The sequence below is a fragment of the Anolis carolinensis genome, chromosome 4 (genome assembly GCF_035594765.1).
Source record: "Anolis carolinensis isolate JA03-04 chromosome 4, rAnoCar3.1.pri, whole genome shotgun sequence".
Lineage (NCBI taxonomy): Eukaryota > Metazoa > Chordata > Lepidosauria > Squamata > Dactyloidae > Anolis > Anolis carolinensis.
The window spans coordinates 167,392,770-167,414,095 of NC_085844.1; the positions used below are offsets into that span (position 1 = coordinate 167,392,770).

General features: G+C 40.3%; 2 protein-coding genes across 4 annotated transcripts in view; one reads left to right on the forward strand and one right to left on the reverse strand.

Annotated features, from left to right (window-relative positions):
* The window catches only part of LOC100555942 (methylcrotonoyl-CoA carboxylase beta chain, mitochondrial), a 52,975-nt gene extending 49,652 nt beyond the window's left edge, over positions 1-3,323 (reverse strand). For 2 of the 3 annotated variants that reach the window (XM_062978171.1, XM_062978169.1), the window contains exon 1: positions 3,146-3,322. The gene's annotated coding sequence lies outside the window, so the exon portion shown is untranslated. Of the gene's footprint in view, positions 1-3,145 lie in introns of all 3 variants that reach the window. The other variant, XM_062978170.1, reaches the window with a different exon arrangement.
* Positions 1-21,326, forward strand: part of wls (Wnt ligand secretion mediator) — a 112,562-nt gene that overhangs the window by 22,219 nt on the left and 69,017 nt on the right. The window contains exon 2 of the mRNA XM_062978174.1: positions 13,311-13,508. The gene's annotated coding sequence lies outside the window, so the exon portion shown is untranslated. The remainder of the gene's footprint in view (positions 1-13,310; positions 13,509-21,326) is intronic.

Genomic DNA, 21,326 nt, shown 5'->3' on the forward strand with positions numbered 1-21,326 from the left:
GTCAGACTTCAAAGAGAAGCCACTGAAATCCACAACTATGTGGACAATTTCAACAGAAAGGAGGAAACCATGAAAATGAACAAAATCTGGCTACCAGTATTTTAAAAATCTCTTAAATCAGGACAGTAAATAAAGAACACCACTCAGAAAACAGATATGAATCAACCAGAGCCAGCTAACACCTCCCAACAAAGGATTCTCCCATGCAGGACGCAGCCAGGATTTGAAGCTGCAAGGCTATTCAATGCTAATCAAGGTGGCCAATTGCAACATTCGCACTTGCCTCAAACAAACAAGACTTCTTTCTCCCACCCTGAACATTCCACAGATATACATACCCCAATAGCCTAGTTTCCAACAGACCTCACAACCTCTGAAGATGCCTGCTATAGATGCAGGCGAAACGTCAGGAAAGAATGATTCTGGAACATTGCCAGACAACCCAGAAAACTCACAGCAACCCAGTGATTTCAGCCATGAAAGCCTTCGACAACACATACAACTAGAGTTGGTGGAGTTGTGATACAGTAACATCTGGAAGCTGCATTTTGTTCTGTTAATTCAGGAGAGTGGGGTATGAATTTAGATATAAGGCTTGTGGAAATGATGTCTGACTTCAAAATGTTTAACATCCCCCAACGTCAGTGCTACAGGTGCTATTGGGTTGCAATTCCCACCATCCCCTCTTTGCATGACAGCTAATCAAAGGTGATGGGAGCTGTCATTTAATAACATGCAGGGACCAAAACTGGATTAACACTGAGCACCGAACACTATGTAACAAGAAAATAGTTGGCCCTCTGTATCCACTGATTCTCCGCCGGTGGATTCAATGCTCCTTTGAAGGTAACCATAAGGCTGATTTGGCCCTCTATGAAAAGGAGTTGGACACCCATCCAGGCACTAGGTAGTCTACCAGTTACCAAAGGACATTTTTATTCAGACAATTTGGGAATGTTTCAGGTAAAACTCTGAAGCAACCTTGCACTTCAAGGTGAGTGTAGTCAATATGGCTGGCTCTAATTTGAACTGGTCTGCTGTCCACACATCTGTTTTTCCTGTATTCACCAATTCAGGGGAAAGGGGATAGATCAGGCCTGGGTCACTCTCCTGTCACTATGGCAGACAACCATGGAGCATTTGGATTTGGACAGTTGTTTCTATATGTACAGAAGTTTATGTGTGGGAAAGTTGCGAAAGAGCACTTAAGCAAGAATCTTATCACTTACAATTTGACAATACAGAACAAAAATACCTCAACATTTTGGTTTTTTCCGAATGTGTACACAACCTCTAAGAGATAGAAGTCTTCGAATGTATTCGTTCAAATTAGTCTTTTGCAAATTTAGAATTCTCAGACAGAATGCTTCAGAAAAGTGATAAACCATGAGATTAGTTTAAAAAAGAGATTCCTAAACTCTGTCAGTCATTCACATTTTTATTTTCAAGCTGTGGATGGTTCAATCTGTGGGTCCAGAATCTATTGATACAGAGGGCCAATTGTAAATAGAGGCACCTTTGACACCGCTGAATAAAATCCCACATGATCTGCTTTGAACTGGATTACATGGCAGTGTGGATTCTGATAACCCAGAGCCCGTACACACAGCCATATAGGCAGAAAATCCCAGAATATCTCCTTTGAAGTAGGTTATCTGAATAAAATCCCACATTATCTGTTTTGAACTGGAATCTATGGCAGTGTGGACTCAGATAATCCAGTTCAAAGCAGATATTGTGTGATTTGCTGCCTTAATATTCTGGGTTATATGGCTGTGTGGAAGGGCCCTGGATCTAAAGGCATTTGATCCTGTTTGTTCTTGGAAGCTTAGCAGGGTCATTGTTGGTTAGTACTTAGATGGTCTGTATTTCTGAGGATTCCTTGTGTAAGAAAACCTTGTGAAATTGATACGGTCAACAGGTGACTTGAAGACAGAAATATCTGACCTTTGTCCCTTCTCAACCCCTAATGCTAGACCGGTTCCAGTGCATGGGGGGAAGGTGACCTTTTGGACTTTCACTCTGAGAAATCCCTAGCCAGGATATCTGAGGGCCCTTCCACACAGCTGAATAAAATCCCATATTTTCTGCTTTGGACTGGAATATATGGCAGTGTGGACTCAAATAACTCAGTTCAAAGCATATAGTGTGGGATTTTCTGCCTAGATATTCTGGGTTATATGACTGTGTAGAAGGGCCCTGGGTGTAGCAGCCCTGAAAGAAGCAATGTACTTTTAGGAAGAAGAATCTTCTGTAACGCCAGAAAGACGGCCAAGAAATAGTCACTGCTGTAGGCTGTAAGACCACCTCTGAGGATCCCTTGCCTAAGAAAACCCTAAGCAATTAGTGAGGTTGCCGTAAGTCCACAGGAAACTGGAAGTCTGACACACATGGATGGATATACTGTCAAAGAAACCAGGGCCATAAATTGCAAGACCTGAGTCCCAGGGCAGGGAGGGAACGACAGGGGATATGGAACTCCATCTAAAATATCTACAATATATACATTTAATGCAGTTTGATGTGAACTTCAAACTGTGGTGTCGCCAGACAACAAACTCCCACAAAAGCACACCAAAGAAAGTCCTTAAAGTGCATCAGTCGTCTGTGGTTTGTGAATCACCACCTGGGTCTCAAACTGGTTCCAGGATGTCCTATGTAATCATCTGCACTGCAAAACCACTTTCTTGAAAATGCATTAAATGATCATGGTAGATGGGGCCATGGTTACTATAAACTGAAGTAGTAATTCCTTTCTTGGGCTGTATCTACACTCTAGAATTAATGCAGTTTGAAACCAGTGTAATTACCATTAATTCTACCGCGTTGAGCAGGCAGGGGCAAACTTGGGCCTTCCAAGGGTTTTGGACTGCAACTCCCACAATTCCTAACAGCCTCAGGCCCTTTCCTTTCCCCCCTCAGCCGCTTAAGCAGGGCCTGAGGATGTTAGGAATGGTGGGAGTTGCAGTCCAAAACACCTGGAGGGCCCAGGTTTGCCCATGCCTGCAGTAGAGCCAAGAGAAACCCACGCAAATATCCCGAAATGAGGGGGGGAAGGGCCTCCCTCAGGAACGCGAGGCCTTTGCCCTCAGCCCTACACTTTCCCCCCGAGTTTCTCCGCCTCAAGGGAAGCTCCGAAGTTTACCGTTTGCGAGGCCTTGACTTTCCCAGAAGGGCTATGCCGCGCCAGACTCGAGTGACAACTTCTCCAGGCAGAAGAGGAGGCTTTTCCCGCCCCTCAGCTCAACTCCGACGGGCCTGGAACTCCCGCCCATGGAGCCAGCCAGCCAGCCAGCCAGCCTCCCACTGAGGAGGAGGGTGTGGGCGCCATCTCCAGGCGAAGGGCAGGAAAGGCCCCGAAGAGCGGAGGCCCGCCTCGGCCTAGTTCTCTCCTCCAGGCCCCAGTCCAGCGGACAGAGTGGGATTCATAGGCCTCGCTTTCCCCCCTCAAGGAGTGAAGAAGCCTCCCATGTTCACACCAGGCTGGCCAACGTACAGTAGAGTCTCACTTATCCAACATAAACGGGTCAGCAGAATGTTGGATAAGCGAATATGTTGGATAATAAGGAGGCATTAAGGAAAAGCCTATTAAACATCAAATTAGGTTATGATTTTACAAATGAAGCACCAAAACATCATGTTAGACAGCAAATTTGGCAGAAAAAGTAGTTCAATACGCAGTAATGCTATGTAGTAATTACTGTATTTATGAATTTAGCACCAAAATATCATGATATATTGAAAACATTGATTACAAAAATGTGTTGGATAATCCAGAATATTGGATAAGCGAGTGTTGGATAAGTGAGACTCCACTGTATTATGCTTTCCTCAGCCCCTTATATCCAGATTATCTATATCCAGATTATCTGCTTTGAACTGGATTTTATAGCAGTGTGGACTCCGATATCCCAAAGCCCTTCCACACAGCCATATAGCCCAGAATATCAAGGCAGAAAATCCCAGAATATCTGCTTTAAACTGGGTTATCTGAGGCCTCTTCCACACAGCGGAATAAAATCCCACATAATCTGTTTTGAACTGGAATATATGTTGGTGTGGACTCAGATAATCCAGTTCAAAGCAGATATTGTGTGATTTTCTGCCTTGATATTCTGAGCTATATGGCTGTGTGTGAAGGCCGAGTCCACACTGCCATATATTCCAGCTCAAAGCAGATATTGTGGGATTTTCTGCCTTGATATTCTGAGTTATGTGGCGGTGTGAAAGGGCCCCTAGACTCATGTAACCCTATGTAACATGATTTGTGTTCCAGAGCCACAAATGTCATTTCCTAATTGGTTCTGTCATTTTAAAAAATGGGGAAAATTTATTAAATGGCCAAAATTTTGTTTTGTCTGGGACATCCTGCAGCACGTTTTGCTATCGTTTGTCCATGAGTGTTACTATTATTATATTTATACCCCGCCTTATCTTCCCAAAGGGGACTCAAAGCGGCTTGACATCAAAACATTGGTATCCAATTTAAAATATACAGACATTAAAACAGAATTAATCGCAAGCAGTATTCCAAAAACTCAGTTAAAATCCATCAAACATATCCAAAGTTAAAAACCACTGCATCCCCTGACTCATCTTTAAAAGCATGCCTGAATAAAAAGGTTTTAGCCTGCCGTGGGAAGGACATCAGGGAGGAAGCCATTCTGGGTTCCCTGGGCAGGGAGTTCCAGAGTCGAGGGACAGCCACCAAGAAGGAGGGCCCGCTCTTACGTTCCCACCAACCAAGCGTGAGATGGAGGTGGGACTGAGAGAAGGGCCTCTCCTGAAGATCTCAGGGCCCAGGCAGGTTCGTACAAGGAGGTGCAGTCAGCCAAATTGCCAGGACCCGAATTAGCCAAATAGCCTGGACCTGAATATCTCATGGAGTGTCAGCCAAGTCAACATACTTTGTGGCAGCCACAAGAACAAAGTTTATTAAGTACAGTAGAGTCTCACTTATCCAAGCCTCTGGATAATCCAAGCCATTTTTGTAGTCAATGTTTTCAATATATCGTGATATTTTGGTGCTAAATTCGTAAATACAGTAATTACAACATAACATTACTGTGTATTGAACTACTTTTTCTGTCAAATTTGTTGTATAACATGAAGTTTTGGTGCTTAATTTGTAAAATCATAATCTAATTTGATGTTTAATAGGCTTTTCCTTAATCCCTCCTTATTATCCAAGATATTCGCTTATCCAAGCTTCTGCCGGCCCATTTAGCTTGGATAAGTGAAACTCTACTGTATAACAACTACTTTCAAAGTAAGTACCCACAATTGAACAGGAAATCGCTTTCAAGCCAGAAAGAGATTTTTTTCCCCCGGTTTGTGTAACAGTGTAATTAAAGCAGATAGTCTGGATTCAGAAACTAGATGATATGGTAGTGCATATCCAGCCTCAGAGGACACATCCTATACTATAGCAGGAACAGGCAAACTTCGGCCCTTCAGGTGTTTTGGACTTCAACTTCCGCAAGTCCTAACAGCCTACTGGACTCATTCAGCACTTTAAGTATTACACCTGCTGTATAATTATCCCTCCTTGATAACTTGATATTGCTTTGCACCTTGGCCTGGATCTTTTGACCCAAATCGGGATTTTAATATTATTGTGTATATTGACTTTTATGACTGTTTTTAATCATGTTGAAGTTTTACTGCTCGGTTTAATGTTTTATCTGATTTGTGCTGTCGTGTCTGGGCATGGCCCCATGTAAGCCGCCCCGAGTCCCTCCGGGGAGATGGGGCGGGATATAAGAATAAAATTATTATTATTATTATTATTATTAAGTCTAAAACACCTAGAGGGCCGGAGTTTGCCCGTGCCTGCTCTATAGAGGTAATGCAGTTTGACACCAGTGTTCCTCTGAGCTTCAAAACCAAACAAAAATCCCAGTATTAAATGGAGACATCCCTTCGCTTTTGATAGACATGTAATTGAAAGAAATACAAAGGAATAGTGAGGTCTTCCTGCAGAAGTAATATACTTCTTAAGATTATGAACAGGGGTACAGTTTCCTGTCTAAGCACTCTAAAAGCCTGTAACAAGTTACAGATAACTACGGCTCAGCTATAGTACATCAATCAGGGGCCTACTTTTGCCTTGTCAAGAAGTCCGCTCTCCCTCTAATGGAATGTACGTATAGATAACAGCCCCCCTTCTCCCTATCCTGCCAGCTTGTACATTCACACAGACCCCTTGCACATTCTTTGTGTCTGGTACAGAGAGAGCATGATTTTTCTACATTTCACTGCTTCTAATGTGCATACAATATATGTCTAAAATCTATATTTTCCAGTTCCTCATCATTGGGAGTCATCATTTTACAATGTGTTGAGCATTCTCTGCCAAGGAGAGCTGATGCCTCAGCAAACCACTATTGCCACTATTTCATAGATTTGAGTCATAGTGGTTAATATAGGGCCAAACTGCAATCATTCTACGGTGTATATCAGGGGTTCTCACATTTTTCAAGCAAAGGTCTGATTCACATTTCGTCAGACTCTTGCAGGGACCAGACTATAGCTTGAAAAAAACATGAATGAATTCCTATGTGCACTGCACATATCTAATTTTAGTGCAAAAAAAAAACCCATGAAAGAACAATACAATATTTAAAATTAAGAACAATTTCAGTATTCCAATGGAATGTGTAGGCCTGCTTTTGTCTGATGAGATAGTCAAGTTAATTAGGATTGTTGTCATTGTGTGCCTTCAAGTTGTTTAGGGCAGGGGTAGGGTAAATGACCTTGGAGGGCCGCATCCGGCCTGCAGGCCTTAGTTTGGGGACATCTCATGTAGATGCACCCAGAGTTCCCAAAACTAGCCCTTTGTCATGATTCTTTCACCTGCTACAGCACTCAGTTTTTTTGCTATGTGAATTTAATCTTTCAAAAACGTGAGCACCCTTTGAAAAACAACTCTCCTAGGCTTCAGGAAAGCCTTAAAGACATGGTTGTGCACGCAAGCTTTTAATGAATGAGAACATGGAGTTTACATGACCTGTACGAAGACTTGAGGATTCTGGATGAATGGATTTTAATCTTGGACATTCTTAAAATTTTATATAATGTGATTTTATTTTGTAATGGTATCTGTTTTATATGAACTGTTGTTTTGTAGATTGTTTTATATGAATTGTTGTTTTTACATTGTTTTTGGGCATTGAATTTTTGCCTATTTACTGTAAGCCGCTTTGAGTCTCCTCGGAGAGAAAGGCAGGGTAGAAGTGATGTAAATAAATAAATAAATAAATAAAAACATTATGTATCGTCCGCCTCCTACATTTGCAGGTTTAACTTTTGTGGATTTAATTTGTTCTCTCTGGGTACACTTAAACTGTAGAATCATTGCAGTTTGAAATAATTTTAACTGCCATGGCTCAATACTGTGGAATCATGGAAGTTGTAGTTTTGCAAGATCTTTTGCCTGCTCTGCCAAAGAGTGCTGATGCTTCACCAAACCACGCCTCCCAGGATTGCATAACATTGAGCCTTAGCAGTTCAAGTGGGGTCAAAACACATTAAAACCACAATGGATGTGCATCCTAGGTTCTCCAGGGTGACACTTTGATCAGCTTCTTCCAGAAATTGTGAATTTGATTAATATGTTCTCTGAGGGCCCTTCCACACAGCCATATAACCCAGAATATCATGGCGGATAATCCACAATATCTGCTTTGAACTGGATTATCTGAGTCCACACTGCCATATAATCCCGTTCAATCTGGATTTTATACAGGAGCCGAAGGCTCATTCTACACTACTCTATATCCCAGGATTTGATCCCAGATTACCTGGCAGTGGAGACTCATATAATTCAATTCAAAGCAGATAATCTGGGATCAGATCCTGTAGATTCAATCTTAGAATCTCTAGATCCTCCAGCATGCCTCTATGATCATTTTCTGCCAGAACACATCTAGTCCTCCAGAGCCAATCTCTGATCATTTTCAACCATAGAGTCATGCTGGAGGGTATAGAGATCCCTATAGAAGAATTATCTCAAGTAACAAAAGCTTTTATTACAATATTTGCAGAGCCTACTGCACTCAAAAGTAAGACCCATTGCTTTCAGCATTGCATATAGGGAGTTCATTAAACCTGAAGACAGAAAGGTATGGCAGCTCAAAAATAGGGAACAATATATGAGTATTCCCTCCACTTTCCCCCACTTTCTCCCCCTCCATAGGTTCTAAGGTTCTAAGAAGACAATTCCACCTCTCTTTAGACATGGTCCTTTGTTAAAACAGAAAAAGAGCTTTGTGACACTCTAAAGACTACTATTTATTCATGTTACTACTACCAATACATTGATATATTGTCTTTGATTATCTTATAGCATGGGTTACTTAAAGTGATGAACTTTGGATGGTCCCTGGCTGTTGGTCTGTGGTAATTTCCAAGCAAGGAAGCAAGCAAGCAAGCAAGCAAGCGGAAGGAAGGAAGGAAGGAAGGAAGGAAGGAAGGAAGGAAGGAAGGGTGGGTGGGTGGGTGGGTGGGTGGATGGATGGATGGATGGATGGATGGATGGATGGATGGATGGATGGATGGATGGATGTATTGGACCCTGGCACCATAGGAAAAAACATGCTGTTCCCACATCTGATAGCCCAAGTAGGCCAAATAAAGATATTGCTACTTGTGGGTTTGGGAATTCATTATATTTTGTTGGACAGCCAACAGTTCTACCTCTAAATATGTTTCTTAGGCACAATGGAAAAATCCAGCAATCCAACATGCATTTTCTTAACTGTCCTGCAGAGGTCTCCAGATTAGCTCCTAATTAAGGAAAACTTCCTGACAATTTTTCTTGGTCTTCCTTTTGTTGTCCAGTTGATGGCACTTCTGTAAACAATGTTCCCCTCTCTTGAGACAGAAAAATAAATTAAAACATCACCACAAATTATTTCCTGTACAGAATCAAAAGAAATCTCAATCATTGGTGAATATGCTCAGAGTTATAACCTGGATTGCTCAATTGTTTGGTAAAACTGGCGTCACTTAAAAGCAAGAGCTAAATACAGTAATTAGAACCATATGGATAGCTGTAGTCGGTATTTTAAAAATGCATTTCTTTCTCAATTTCAGTCACTAGTAATTAATACTGTTGTATGCTTTCAAGTTGTTTCCAAGAAATGACAACTCTAAAGCAAACTGTATTATGGAGTTTTCTGGTATGGAGAATGTGTGACTTGCCCAAGATTGCCCCAAGGGGTTCAATTGCTAAGGAGGGAATTAAACCCTAGTCTCCAAAGATAAAGGTAAAGATTTGCCCCTTTACCTTTACCGAGTCTAGTCAAATCCGACTCTGGGGATTGGTGCTCATCTCTATTTCTAAGCCGAAGAGCTGGCGTTGTCCATAGACACCTCCAAGGTCATGTGGCCGGCATGACTGCATGGAGCGCCGTTACCTTCCCGCCAGAGCAATACTTATTGATCTACTTACATGTGCATGTTTTCAAACTGCTAGGTTTGCAGAAGCTAGGGCTAACAGTGAGAGTTCACCTCACTCCCTGGATTCAAACCACCAACTTTTCACTCTGCAAGTTCAGCAGCTCAGCAGTTTAATCTGCTGCGCCACTGGGGGGCTCCTGGTTATGGGTGTGTATTGTCAGAAATATTAAAAATTAACTAAGTATTTTTAATTACAGAAATGTGAGTCAAGCACTGAAAGGGTTAAATAAGCTAGCATCGCTCTGAGAAAAGTGAGTAGGCCGAAGTCTGTTGCCGTTAAAGCTAATGTCATCCTGAGGAGTGAAAGAATGCCTCAGTATGAGGTAGACCACAGTGTTAGTCAGTCACAGCGGCAGGAGGCCTCTGTGTGAAGTAGGCCGCTATGTGTAAAGACGCAGCATATGAAAGCTGCTGTGTGTAAAGCTACTGTGTGAAACTCCTGTGTAAGTTTGTTGTAAGAGGACTCTGTAAGAGTGAAGTTAGAAGCTGTTTATCTGCATGAGAAAGAAGCCCATCGTGGAAGCAAAGAAAGAAGTGTATAAATAACTTCATGTTTTAGAAACCTTGTTCTTGTAAATAGTGCAACCATATTATTTTTCTATAAAGAAAAGCCTTCTAACGAACATTGTTCTGTGTATTTTTGTTCTTTTTATCACTTTTGGCTACTGGTGCTGGGTCACACTGCTGCTAATAATTTGCTATACATTTATGAGGAGGGTCTTTTGTTAAAAAGCTCACTTGCCCAACATGTATATTGATTCTGGGACACCCAATGTATGTGTTGTTGTTAGCTGATAAGATGACACTATTAATGAGAGATCTCCAAATCACTCTCTCATTTACCACTCTGTTCAGGTATTTCAGATTCAAGTATATAGCTTCTTTGATTGAGTCTCTCTAATGTAGTGTATCTTACTGCCTCATTTATTAACAAGCATTGCCTTTTCTCATGAGTCATGTCTTCCAATATGTTGAAAGTACAACAGTCTCAATTTAGTCATTTTAGCTTTCAGGGAAAGTTCAGGTTTGACTTGTTCTTTTACACTATTTGTCTTTTTTAGCAGTCCATTCTTCTCCAGCACTACATTTCAAATCAGTTGGTTTTCTTCCTATCAGCTTTCTTCACTATACAGCTTTCACAACCATCATAGAAATGGGAAATCTGATGACCTAATGTGTCGAAAGGACCTATATTACTAGTTCTGTAATACAATCTACTTCTGGTCTCATTTTTGCAGACAGAATGGGCCTTATCCATTTGTTGCTTCCAATTTTCTTGGGCACATCTGCATTGGCAGTTTGGAGGCATCTTCAAAGTGCAGCAGCTATACAGCACACACCATGAAAGCACTCTGTGGCACACTTTAAGCCCTTTAAACAAAGATAAAAAGTTGATGGATACTTTGAAATAGAGTCCAAAATGTATCATCAGCATGATCTAACATACATCATATTGCATGGTGAAATCAGCTCTGCAGAATGCAAATCGCTGTGCAGATACCTGCAGCATGTGACTGATGCACACGTGCATTATGGAGGGGATCTTGGAACTGGTTTGAGAACAACCTCTGCGGTGAGTGTAATTACCATCTGAGTCTCAAAGCAGATCCAGGATTATCAAACTAATCACCTATACACTGAATTCACTTCGTTCTATGCCACTTTGAAAATAGCATAGATATGCCTGTAGAGTTTTTTTCCTGATTTATATATTTGTTCAGAATAGTAATCTTCCTGTATGGTTCTGTAAGTGTCTGCTGAAGCTGAAGCAGCTTCAAGAGGATTTAGTGCCCAGGAAGGTGTGTGTGTGATTATATTTTTTTAATGTTATCCTAACACCAGCATGCATGTGCTGCCAATCAAACAAGTCAACAAAGAAGATTTAGAAGACATGACACAAAGAGTGACAGGGAAACAGAGTTGCACATATTTAAGTTCAAATGACCATCTGGAACAGAATCTGTTCAGGGAGAGTAAAATGGAACTACTCTTACAGACATTCGCTTCCAGATGTAGGTTAAACCTGTTTCAGAGTGGGTTAAAGAAACTCGCTCCAAAGTGAGTTTAAGTTCCCACACCCTTCCATCCTTGGGAGCATGGTATGGAGAGGTATGGAATGTAGCCTTAAATTATAAATTATCAGTGGAAATGAGGGTGTTCAGAGGAGAAACTAACAGATCCGATTTTGATTTATACTGGTCAGTTTTTATTAAATATGTTCTAAAAAGTGAAAAAGGAAAACAATACAACCTTGTTAGTCAGGAATTTTGGATATGACATTTGTTCAGTGCTTGACTTATAAATCTTATGGTAAAGGAAATGATACTTGTTCAGGCCTTGGTGGTGGGGTTATGTGCTTGTAAAATTCTTTTGTGTTCTGCTTAACTGTAAGTTGTTAATATATGTAAATAAAAATTAATTAATAAAAAATTCCCCACACCCCAGGGAAAAAATGGGCTTTGCCCCCATGCCATTCCGAAAACTTTTGGGCTGGCATCGAGCCACCCAACCCCTCTCCCCCAAAAAGCCTTAAAAATAAAGGAAAATGAACCGGGTCACCATGATGCCCCTGGGCAGGCCTCCTAGAATGTACCAATGACATGCCGGGAGGTGCGAGGGAGGGGAACCAGGAGCGACTTTCCCCTGCCTCCTGGTGCATCATTGGTACATACCAAGAGGGCTCCAGAGAAACCTAATGGTGACCCAGTAAGTTTTCCTTTATTTTTTAGGCTTTGGGGGTGCCCTCCTTGGTTCTCTGGGCTTTTGGAAGCTTGAAGAACCGAGGTGGGCTGTGGGGATGGACACCTGGGTAGTCCCAGGACTATCCGGGAGTGAGTTCCTACAGGGTCCATACCCCATTAGAACCGGGCCTTTCAAGAATTCGGGGCAATAATTCGCTTTTGTAAAAATACAACAGGGCTGGTATATGGGCCCTATCTGGAAGAGCCCTCAGACAGTTTCTCCCTTCTCTTTCCAAATGTGCCATGGTGCTTTCTCATGCCAGTACAAGTAAGTAATAATTTGTATGTATTGGGTGTAGTTGCATAGGTGAAGTAGCTGACTTTATTATGTATCTTTGTTATGTACACCATAGTCTCCTCTTAATTATTTTTTTTCAAGATGTAACTACTGGTTTAATTCTCACTTTTAATTCTTTGAACCTGGTAGAGAAAGGCAACATTTAATTAGTGGTGTATAATTGGTGCTTTCATTATGGAACAGTTTCATGTTGGATAACACTTACAAGCAGGCATTGAAAGGGTAATATTCCATTTACTCCTACTTGTTTTAGCTTAGTATAACTTGTAAAAGTATTCGATATTTTCTGTAAGTACTGTATGAAATATTGCAAAATTACAATGCATTAGTTACATATGGAAATGCCTAAATCTAATTATGAGTTTTCATAAAGTTTTTGTTCCATGATTCATTAATTCTGGATGAAGGTTCTGAATACAACTCCATAAACAATAACTGCCAGGATGGAACCATCACAATTAAAGAGGAATCATAGTGCCGTAATTCTGTAGTTTAAAGGGGCCAGCTATCAGCTAGACAAAACAAGTCATGCTTTGTATTGAGAGTTGAAAGTTAGTAAGTAGGTGGATTATAACCTCTAAATAATTTTTTTAAAGTTATTTATATTTGGTTAGCCAGAACATGTGTATCAAAGTTGCTCTTGCTTTTAGACAACAAATTTCCATAAACTCCATTTATAAGAACTGTTTTATTAGCCTCAGGAAAAAAATGAACAGACAAAGCTCCACCTCATATTTTGTCTCCTGGAAAACACCCATATCAGGTATCCAAGGATATCTCATGTTTTATTTGTTCTTCTTTCCTTTAAGGAACTGTGCACATCCTCTGTAAAGGAAGATTGCTGAAACGGTTACAACAGGCCGCCCAACGTGTGCCCCGGGTGCGGATGCAGCCTTCACAATGCTTTGTTGAGGTTCACAGAGGCTCTGAGCCTAAGCCTTAGAGAGGAAGCTCTCATTCAGCTCTACAGCAGATAAGCAATTGGAATTGGCCATTACCTCCTCCAGGTGTTTTATCCCTACATGTTTCCTTTCTGTATGCACCAAACTTACCAAACTAACTAATTTTAATTGATTGAATGTTCTGTATTATTTTATATATGTGCTTTTATTGTAAGCCACCCTGAGTCCCCTGTTGGGTGAGAAGGGTGGGATACAAGTACTGTAACTAATAAATAAATAAATAAATAAACTAGTGACAAAGGGGACACCACCAATAGATCCAATGAAGATGCTGGAAGTGCTGGTATCAGTTAGAAACGTGGCCCTGGGGATGCTGTTGAAGTAGTGGGGATCGGAGATTACATTTTAAGGAATGATGGACTTTTAATTAGGAAAGTTGGTATCTTGGGCTCCAAATTATGTTAAAGTTTAACATTAGACTAGCCCAGAGATCCCCAAACTATGGCCCGCGGGCCACATGTGGCCCATCAAAGCCATTTATCCGGCCCCCATGGCAGCAGCTCCCTCGTCCCGTATGCACCTTTCCTGCTGCCTCTGCCACCGAGGAAGGCACGTACAGGGCGAGGGAGGAGGGAAAGGTGCATACCTTTCCCCCCTCCTTACTTGTGCCGCACGCACCTTTCCCACCTCCACCCAGTGCGTGCCTTCCAAAGCTTTGCTTGTGGTTATAACTGTATTTTAATTATTATTTAATTAATTATTAAGGGTTGCTTTGCTAGTGTATTTGGTGCACAAAGGCAGAAGGAGGTGGGACTAAATTGCCCAAGGGGTCTCTTCCAATCCTCTTTATTATTTTGATGATGATGATTATGATGATGATTATTATTATTATTAACATTGAGGCTGTATTTGTTCCCGTTTGTTTTTTTACTTAAAAATAAGATATGTGCAGTGCGCACAGGATTTTTTTCATAGTTTTATAAAAAAAAACTATTGTCAGGCCCTCCAATGGTCTGAGGGACCATGAACTGCCCCCTGTTTAAAAAGTTTGGGGACCCCTGGATTAGCCATTTTAGAGGGAGAAGGAGAGAGTAAAGAAGAAGAGCCTCAATTTTTGCTTCTGTCACTCATCCTTTCTCTTTGCCTTTGTTGTCTCCTTCCCATTTGCTGGCCATACCGCCAACTCGGAAAAGTTTGCTTGTGAGGGAGAAACTTGGCTATGCCACTCTTATTTTTTTCTTTGTCTCTGGGTTGCTTCTTATCTTCTCTGCCGGTGGGAAAAATCCTCAGCTTTCTACTATTCATTTCCCTCTCTAGTAAAGGAGAAGTGCAGCTTCACCATGAAATTGTTGTGGGGTTTTCATAGCGAAGCTTAATTTTCTCTTCACAAATGAGGGAAAGGAATGGCGTTTTTCCCTCTGTAAGAGAAGGAGACAACAGAGGAAACCCAGGGGCAAAGAGAAAGGAAGAGCAGTGGAGGCAAGAGCTGAGACACTTCTTTCCCTCAGTAAAGTATTGCAACCTGCCGCCATTCTCAGGGGAGGTGGGGAAATGGAGCCTAATCTGCTTTGCTGCTTGCTCTGAGGTAAAGACAACCTCTCACAAACTCAGAGTAAGGCACTAAAAATCTATTTGTGGCCCAAACAAAATTGCAGATAGTTCTTTGCCTATTTATGAACTCTAGAAGAGGATTTCATTTTTAAAAAAAACTACTGGCAGCACAAAGGAAGCAGGATATTGTCTAGCAATATCCTACCTATAGTATCTTAAATGAGATTTCCATAGAAATGTTCTCTTTATGGGGTGTGGGGGGTTGTTTCTGTGTATTTATATGTGTTTAAATAATACCCAAAGGCACTTCACCACCCTTCTGAAAAATAATTGCTTAGAAAGCTCATGTCTTAATTAGTTCTGTACGATTATCTTGAGAAAAACCAAAACTCTTCTAAAACAACAACAGCTCTTATTTGTTGTAAGTCAAAAGTACTCTACTTATCGTAATTAACATTCAAACGAAACTGCTTCCTTTGTGCACTCAAATGCTTGACAGAGTTGAAAGAAATATGTTATAGATCAGAAAATTGGGGTAGTTGAAGGAAAATGACAAGGGGAATATATTGTACCACATGTACAGGCAGTCCCCAGGTTACAAACAAAATAGGTTCTGTAAGTTTCTTCTTAAGATGAAGTCGGGTCAGGTACATTTTTAAGTGTAACTCTAGCCTAATACATATATCTATGTATTAGCTTTGGATAGCATAGCATAGGGAAGGGTTAACACCCCTGCAGTGTTTGTTTTGCTGGCTCTGCCCCTGTTCAGAAGATTTCACCCCACTTTCTGTCCCTGTGATAATTGGATTTTGAAAAATTTGGCTTGTTGTAGAAACAAAGATTGGTGAAGACCTTCTGTCAAGACACCTTTTCCCCATGATAACTTTCGGGAGTGAATTTCCCTTTTGAGGGGTAGATTTCTCTCACTTCCTGTGGTCTAACCCACATTCTTAATTATTAGTCATTTCTAAGTTGGATATTTGTAACTCGGTGACTGCCTGTATTCTGGAAATGAGAAGTAATTGATTTTATTTTAAATAAACATCAACACAGAAATGGCAAGGATAGGTGCCTTAGAATCTTGCAGACTGTGTAGAGTAAACCTGATATTAGATATATGTAAGTTTATGCAATTATCTCCAGTCCAACTCAAGGCTGAAAATATGATGCCTGGACAAGGAGTTACATGCTTTACTTATTTATTACTATTTGTTCACTGTGCCAGCCCTATGCTCCAGGCTCATTTCCAACATTTATATAAAACAATTTTAATAAAATATTAAAGAGGAGTACTTACCCAAGTCCATAAATCATAAAAGAAGCATAAAAGAAGCATAGCATATTACCAGTCTCAAGATACTTCCCTTAGTTTACTTTTCCTATTTCTGCTATTAATCCTAAAATTTTCACATGTGCCAACAGCAGTGGTTCTCAACCTGTGGGTCCCCAGATGTTTTGGCCTTCAACTCCCAGAAATTCTAACAGCTGGTAAAATGGCTGGGATTTCTGGGAGTTGTAGGCCAAAACACCTGGGGACCCACAGGTTGAGAACCACTGGCCTACAGGGAGAAAATTAGCACATTCAAGAAATATATCTATGGTAGAACATTCAGATGATTGCATAGCTGACAATGTTTAAGGAGGTTATCCTTTCACTTCGCTTCATAATGGCATTAGGGGGAGATATATATATATATATATATATATATATATATATATATATATATATATATACACACACACACACACACACACACACACACACACACACACACATATATATATATATATATATATATATATATATATATATTCCTCTCATCCCTTTCTTTTTGGTGAACACCTTACACTTCTTCCTAATCCTGTCAGAAACTGCTATTTTAGTATCTGTTTTACTAACTTCTTTGCCTATCAATAACAGTCTCAATTTGTATGCTACAGTTCTACAACTGCATCCTAGTCCAGGTGCAGTGAGACCTTGGTATCTGCTGGGATTTGGTTTAACAACCCTCTGCGGATACCAAAAATATTAGATGCTTAAGTTCCATTATGTACTATGGCATCCCTTATATGAAATGGCAAACACACACACACACACACACACACACACACACACACCTCTGAATGCCAGAATGAGCCTGAAGATGTGTGAAATAGCAGGAGTCTACAGAGAGGCATGCCTACACATCTGCATGATGCTTGACATATGGCAAAATTAAATATGCTTTTTGAATTATTATTTTTTTGTGGGGAGGAGGTATTTTAAAGCTGTGTTGGCTGAATTCGTAGATATAGAGGGCCAATTGTACCATTTCATATGAATACTCTTAGATTGGTACACAAAATGTGAACAACACTGAATGTGGCAATCTGACTTTCCAGTATATAATCAGCATTGACAGATGTGGTTGGCCTGTTAACATAAATACAAATACTGAATCTTAGGAATGGAGGGTGGCAGGTTGCAAATCAAGTCAATGGAAATGGTTCTTGCTCTTTCTTTATGAGTTAAAACAATTAATACAATAAATGAAACTGATTAACACAAATACGCAATATCCAATCCCAAGTCACTATCTTTTACATGAAAGCTGAAAAGCTGTATTTTTACAGTTCCTTTTTAGTGCAGCAATATCCACTATTCTGAATTCTGATGATGTCTGGTTTTTCTTTCTCTTCCATTTCTCTCTTTGTTTTCCTTTGAGTGTTTGACTTTTGCATATTTGATGATTCACACGTTTGATTAATATGTTCTCTATAGGAATCTCTAGGTCCTCTGGCAGATGTTAATCACAGAGTTGTGTAGGAGGACCTACAGATTCCTGGAGATGACATTCTCTAGGCATTTGTAGGTTCTCCAGTGGATGAAGTTCTTCTGGAGGATCTAGAAATTCCTACAGAGAGTTTCTCTCTGATTTTTATTTGTGGCTTTTCCATTTTTGTGGGGACCTTGCACCCTAATCCCAGAAAATGTGAAGTGTTCATTATATACATATATTGAACAAAGTGGCATCATCATGTGGTTTATTATCCATGCTGATTTTTTCATGTATTGGCTTTCTTTAATGTGATACAGTATTTGGAGAGAGGTATGATTGCCTGGACCACTGTGTACATGACCAATGAGATGTTTTCCTACCTGCAAGGCATTCTTATGTTTGTAAAGAATAGGGAAAATGAACACTGTTTTAACAATTTCCTAATTTTGGAAATGACTATTTAATGCCATGGTTTATAACTTTGTGTTCTGCATGTTTCCTTTCTGTATTCTATGCTCTTCAGTATTTATATGAAATTGTTGAATGAGTTCATAAATGTTTACGGTATTATTTCTATTAATGTTTCTTCATATTATGGTCTCCAGGTCTCAGACTAGTGCCTGAGATCAGTAAAGGAGCCAGGCTGTGGTGCAGCTGGTTAGTAGCCAGCTGCAATAAATCACTACTGACCAAGAGGTCATGGGATTGAAGTCCAGGTTGGATTGAGCTCCCGACCGTTAATAGCCTAGCTCACTGCCCACCTAAGCAGCTTGAAAAACAGTTGCATCTCTTGAGTAGAAAATTCTAGGTACCGCTTTATGCGGGAAGACTAATTTAACTAATTTACGACATATAAGGACTCAGTGTCACAAATGGATGATGAAGCGGCAGCTACCCCTGTGGCTGGAATCTAGCATACTCTCATGAAGCTGGAAAATGTTAAATTGCCTCTGTGTCTCTCTCTATATTGCATGTCTAATGGCATTGAATGTTTGCCATGTATATGTGAATTGTAATCCGCCCTAAGTCCCCTTCAGGGTGAGAACTGCGGAATATAAATACTGTAAATAGATAAATAAATAAATAAATAAATAAAGTCATGGGGGGATCAACTGAATTTCACCAATGTTCTAATTTATAAACTTCCCGTTTCATGGCCATTTTTTTCTCCTTAAGTATATTCTTCTATTTATATTCTTCTTTGAGATTGTGGTCCAGTTATCTTTACATTGTTAGACGTACAGTCTCCTTACCATCACCCCAATTTCATGGTAAAAGATATGGAATTGCAAACATATTACTTTTGTGAGATTTGAAATCCTGAGTCTTCTGTTTTTGTTCAGATGTAGCATGTTTGCTGTTAAAATTCTGATCCATAATGTGTTATCATTCCATTATATTTCTGATATCTAGTAGATGTGCTCATAATTTCTGTGTAGGGCATAATTTCTGCTAATAGTCTCCAAATTCATCTATCTCTTTCATACCTGAAGCACAATATGATTATGAACTTGGAATAAAAAGTGGCTGGCCTCTGACCCACACAATAACAATCATCTTATGATTTGAAGGGGAAAAACATGACATTAATGGATTTCTCTTGTTCTAGTTTAGTGGCTAAAGCATCTTCGACTTCGAAGCATCTAGCCTGAATTCCTTTTGTTCTTGTAAGAAAATAGCTTTCTTAGTCTAAAGTAATACCTTTTGCTAGCTACAGTTTGCTCTCACCTGATGTCTGCTAGATGTGTTGGATTACGACTCCCATCTTTCTTGGGGCAATCAAGGCAGCTAACACTTCCCAACAAAGGACTCCCCCAGGCAGGAAGCAGCTAGGCCTTGAAGCTGCAAGGCTATTCAATGCTAATCAAGATGGCCAATTACAACATTCAATTTGCCTCAATCAGACAAGTGTTCTTTCTCCCAACCTAGGCCTTCTACAGATATATAAACTTCCCTTGTCTAGTTTCCAACAGATCTCAGAACCTCTGAGGATGTGTGCCATAGATGTCAGGAGAGAATGCTTCTGGAACATGGCCATACAGCCTGGAAAACTCACAGCAACCCAGTAATTCTGGCCATGAAGCTTTCGACAACACAAAATGGCCAATGTTCACCCATGACTGAAAAATCTGTTGTGCTCATTCATGGCTGATTTTCCATGAGATTTTTTCAAAGTTAACATCAGATTGTTTTCAATTTTTGATGCAGCCTGAAGAAGTTTAATCTTTGAGTTCATGAGCAGTTGATTAGACAGGAAAGGGGTAAATACCATGCCATTAATGCCTCATTTCTGATACATCTTAGCTGCAGTTATCCTTTAACAGTTTTATCTGGGATTATGCAGTACTTGTAGCACCTTTTAGCTTGAGAGAAAGAAGTTGGCATCATACGCTTATTAAGAAGTAATGCATGGAGTGAAGTGCCTAAAATCTGACTGAGCAGGTTATATGTGTGAATAGCAATAGAAAGGCAAATCGTATGGGCATGGATCAGTTTTAAGATTGGTTGATGGTCCTGGAGGGACAAAAGTAGGGAAAAAAGACATTGTCTAAAGCAGGGGTCCCCAAACTTTTTAAACAGAGGGCCGGACTATGTTTGGCCACTGAGCAATAATAATAATAACAACAACAACAACAACAACAACAACAACAACAAAAAGAGGGTTGGCAGAGACCCTTTGGGCCATTGAGTCCAATCCCCTTCTGCCTTTGTGCACCAAAAGCACAAGCACAGCACCCCTGACAGATGGCCACCCAGCCTCAATGTTAATAATAATAATAATAATAATAATAATAATAATAATAATAATAATGAGGGTAATGGCTAACAACTGGAAGAACATACCTGATACAAAAGGATCCAGAAAAAGGAGCAGCACCAGGAAACTACAGGCCAATAACATGTCTGCCCACTATGTTTAAACTACTGACTGGCATCATAGCTGACAGAATTCAAGACTATCTTGAAGAAAAAAACATCTTGCCAGATGAACAGAAAGGCAACAAATGGAAAAGCAGGGGCACAAAAGACCAGTTATTGATTGACAAAATGATTCTGGAGAACTGTAAGAGCCGAAAAGCTAATCTTCACATGACGTGGATTGACTACAAAAAGGCCTTTGACTCACTCCCACACAGCTGGATCATCAAGTGCCTGGACGCCATCGGGATTAGTAAAAACGTTGGCACCTTCACTGAAAACATGATGGAGCACTGGAAAAATGAACTGTTCGTTGGAAATGAAAGCTATGGACTTGTCAACATCAGAAGAGGAATTTTCCAGGGAGATTCATTGTCCCCTCTGCTTTTCATTATTGCCATGATCCCTCTGTCAACAATCTTACAAAAAACAAATCTCGGCTATCAAACATCTAAGAATTCTCACAAAATTTCGCATCTGATGTACATGGATGACCTGAAGCTGTATGGGAAAGCGGAAACTGAAATCCAGTCTCTGACCAACACTGTCCGAATTTTTAGCACTGATATCAACATGGAGTTTGGTTTGGACAAATGTTCGACAGTGGCTTTGAAGAAGGGAAAAATAATTGAAAGTGAGGGCATAAATATGCCCAATGGCCAAAAAATAAGGTGTCACCAGCCAGAGGCCTATA